This window comes from Aulonocara stuartgranti (genome assembly GCF_965226115.1).
Source record: "Aulonocara stuartgranti genome assembly, chromosome: 13".
Lineage (NCBI taxonomy): Eukaryota > Metazoa > Chordata > Actinopteri > Cichliformes > Cichlidae > Aulonocara > Aulonocara stuartgranti.
In genome coordinates this window covers 4001004-4004362 of record NC_138949.1, presented here as the reverse complement: position 1 = coordinate 4004362, position 3359 = coordinate 4001004, and the positions used below count along the sequence as shown (strand labels likewise).

At 44.6% G+C, this 3359-nt stretch overlaps 1 long non-coding RNA gene across 1 annotated transcript; it reads left to right on the top strand.

Moving 5' to 3' along the window:
* The first annotated feature begins 249 nt into the window (after positions 1-249).
* LOC309720921 lies at positions 250-3154 on the top strand. The gene is made up of 3 exons (XR_014280605.1): positions 250-697; positions 1556-1590; positions 1790-3154. It is a non-coding gene; the product is annotated as an uncharacterized lncRNA (long non-coding RNA).
* The last annotated feature ends 205 nt before the right edge of the window (positions 3155-3359 follow it).

Here is a 3359-nt window from a genome sequence, read left to right as displayed (position 1 = left end):
ATTATTTGTTAGTCTAATCAAACAGATGTTGGCCATGTTTCTGAGGTCGGTTTTCTCCTTTTTTATGTTGTTATTTCAGTTTTTCTCCTGAAATGAGGTATGAAATGTCTGTGATGCAGCTGATCTGGTCTGTCTTGAGCAGTGTTGGGGAGTAACGGAATACATGTACCGCCGTTACGTATTTAAAATACAAAATATGAGTAACTGTATTCCGTTACAGTTACCGTTTAAAAAGGTGGTATTCAGAATACAGTTACTTTGTTGAAATAAATGGATTACACTGCGGTACTTTCCTGTTTCATTTTGTCGCGGGTCAGGACTGTTTGGGTTTTGTTTGACAGCTACGTTCTGTTGTTCCAGGCGGCAGCATTACGGTTGCCATGGTTACAGGGCGACGCTCTCTCTCTGCGACTGTGTGTTTCCTGGGTGAGAGAGCGCCTTTTCGTTGTTGTTGTTGTTGTGCTAAGCTAACAGGCAGAATGCTACAAGCATAGCTCTAAAGAATGTAGCATCATGGGCAGTGTAGTCCGTGTTGCAGGGAGAATGGACTGCCATACACGTTATGGGTCTGTGAGCGAGGAGGGAGAAAAAGGGGAGTGGAAAGGTACGAGTTGTCATCGAGGAAAAACGGGAGCTGGAAGCATGTAAATATAATAATAACCACTTCAGCCAAGAAGAGAGCCTGACGAGCCCAGTTGTAAGTAAGCTATTAAGACTCGACTGTACACCGTGTTCGTGTTTTCCTCCGAAACAATAAGTTCTGTTGGAGCAGCCTTTCAACGCCTCTCTCTGTCTCTCGCAAGAAAAGTTGACCCACACAACAAAGTAAAGCTATTTTTCGGCTACGAGCCGACAGGGACCCCGCCGTATTAGTCAGAGGTGCCTTTACTACAGTTCGGAGTCGCGGACCTTCAGTAACAGTAATAAATCACACAGCAATAGTACATTCACGTTGTTGTAAAAAGCATGATAATATATTAAGTAATCCAAAGTATTCAGAATACGTTACTGTCATTGAGTAACGTAACGGAATACGTTACAGAATACATTTTGGGGCATGTATTCTGTATTCTGTAATGGAATACATTTTAAAAGTAACCTTCCCAACACTGGTCTTGAGACAGTCCAGGCTGCACTCACCTGCAACAGGTGGAGACTCACCAGAACATTCTCTGAGTGTGTGTGCAGTGTGCGCAAAATTTTCCATGTTTCGATTTCTTTGGGGGAGTGTTTCTCTGGATGTGTGCAGATGTATGTGCATTAATGTGTGCATGCGTGGAGTTCTGACGTTGGCTGGTAGGGTGGACGTCTATGCATAATCACGTGTTTGCAAACATTTCAGTGTTTGGATTTCTTTGGGGCGGTCCATTAATGTAAAGAGCGGTGAGGCGGCCCACTCCCGGTTTTTCCTGCTTTCTTTCTCGCACCTGGAGCGCATCGAAACCTCCTCATGAGGGCTGGCTAGTTTTTGGGAGTGTGTGTGTGTGTATGTGTCTGTACAACTGTGCTTATTGCTTTGTTTATTTCAAACTGATGCGTGTCCTCATCTCTACAGTGCTGCCGTCTCCTGCATCCCGGCATGTTTCTAAGGTACATTTTCTCCTTTTTTATGTTGTTCTTGGGGTTTTTGCCCTCAGATGAGGTCTGAAATTGGGACTATTTAACAGGATTATGACATCACATATATTTAGAATCTTACCACCAATTTGATCCTTTGATCCTTGGATCCATAAATAGGGGTGAGAAGCGATGACTTTTAGTCCATTAATCACAGCATTTATGTTCTCAGAATTGAAACGTTCGCCAGAGAAGTATTTTGAAACATCTGGATCCTTTTGGGAGCAACTGTTTACAGATTCCAACATGTCTCAGAGAAAACCCTACAGATTTTTAAGGTAAGTTTTCTTTCATTTTTCTGTTTTTCTGTTGTTCACTAAAAGAAAAAAGACGCACACAGGCTCACCTCTACACGGCTGCCGTCTCCTCTAACCCTGCATGTTTCTAAGGCAAGTTTTCTCCTTTTTTATGTTGTTCTTTTAGTTTTTGTCCTGAGATGAGGTTTGAAGTGTCTGTGGTGCACCTGGTCTGGTCTGTCTTGAGACAGTCCAGGCGGTAATGGTAAATGGCCTGTATTTATATAGCGCTTTACTAGTCCCTAAGGACCCCAAAGCGCTTTACATATCCAGTCATCCACCCATTCACACACACATTCACACACTGGTGATGGCAAGCTACATTGTAGCCACAGCCACCCTGGGGCGCACTGACAGAGGCGAGGCTGCCGGACACTGGCGCCACCGGGCCCTCTGACCACCACCAGTAGGCAACGGGTGAAGTGTCTTGCCCAAGGACACAACAACCGAGACTGTCCAAGCCAGGGCTCGAACCGGCAACCTTCCGATTACAAGGCGAACTCCCAACTCTTGAGCCACGATGCCACAGTAACAGGTGGAGACTCACAAGGACATACAGATCTCACAAGTTTTGTGTTTCTCAACTCTTCTGTTGAGGGTTTCTCTAAGGAGAGGGCAGTGACGCCTGGTGGAGGTCCACCGATATAAAGGGTGGCCATGTGTGTAACAGTTGGTGAAATGTTATTATTTGACCACTAGGCGGAACTCTTGTAATCAGAATCAGAATCAGAATCAGAATACTTTATTGATCCCTGGGGGAAATTATTTTTTGTTACAGTGCTCCATTTTAAACCAACATTAAGACAAGACAGACAATACGCTAACTAAGAATAGTACAATATATACATATATATACATACATACATACATAAGTCACTTATAAATAAATATTTGGAAAAGAAACATGTGTAGTTGTAGCAGCAAACAGTGTGTTAAGTGGATGCGTTGTACAGGGAGATGGCCACAGGCAGGAATGATTTCCTGTGTCGTTCAGTGGTGCTTTTCGGTAATCTCAGTCTCTCACTGAACGAGCTCCTGTGACTGACCAACATGTCATGGAGTGGGTGGGAGGTGTTATCCAACATTGTCTTTATCTTGGACAGCATCCGCCTCTCCGACACCACCTTGAGGGAGTCCAGCTCCATCCCCACAACATTGCTGGCCTTACAGATCAGTTTATTAAGTCTGTTGGCATCTGCGACCCTCAGCCTGCTCCCCCAGCATGCAACAGCATAGAGGATCGCACTGGCCACCACAGACTCATAGAAAATCCTCAGCATTTTCTGGCAGATGTTGAAGGACCTCAGTCGCCTCAAAAAATAGAGACGACTCTGGCCCTTCCTGTAAAGTGCTGTGGTGTTTTTAGCCCAGTCCAGTTTATTGTCAATGTGTACTCCAAGGTATTTATAGTCCTCCACAATGTCAACACTGACCCCCTGGATTGAA